Genomic DNA, 730 nt, shown 5'->3' on the forward strand with positions numbered 1-730 from the left:
CTTCTCAAATCGTTGGTTTTCGGTAAGATACTCTCACTCTCCATTCATCCGCTCTCATTCGATTCCCATTTGGTCTTTGGTAACTCATTCTTTTTTTGTTCCTGGATCATTGTAGGGCTATTACGTACTTTTTATTTTGCTGGTTCATTCATCCTTGTTCCTTATGGTGTTAAATCACGTTTCATTCATTCTTGGTACGTAGCGATTCGTTCGTTTAAGCATTACTCTTGTTTGTTGATAATTATGGTTGTTGTTTAAGTGTTTGGTTTGATGCTTTACGATCATGTAGGTGCTTGTGCAAGTTTTACCAGTTGATAAATTGTAATTTGATTTATGTGTTTCATGCAATCGTTGGGGATGATGATTGCCACTGTTTGGGTGTATTTAGTGACTGGGTTTGCATGACCAATGGATGTAATTTCATATTTCTTACATGGGTTTCTCAAGATCGATTTCTAAGTTGTATACTATACTTTTTGGTTGATCTTGTTATGATTATTCGCAGTTTTTAGATAGTGTCCTACGGCTGTAAATCTTCGTTTGGGGCTGATGTTAATTGATGAAATCAAATCTTGCTTGTTTGGTTTGATGAATAGGATTTAAGGTTGAGTTTTGGTCCATGTTGCATGAACACACTTTGGTTGATTCATATGATGTTAGTTGCTGCACATATGTGTATTATAGGTAGTTTTGGGCGTTTGTAACATGTTGACATTATTCAAAGATCATT

Source organism: Mercurialis annua, linkage group LG3 (assembly GCF_937616625.2).
Source record: "Mercurialis annua linkage group LG3, ddMerAnnu1.2, whole genome shotgun sequence".
NCBI lineage: Eukaryota > Viridiplantae > Streptophyta > Magnoliopsida > Malpighiales > Euphorbiaceae > Mercurialis > Mercurialis annua.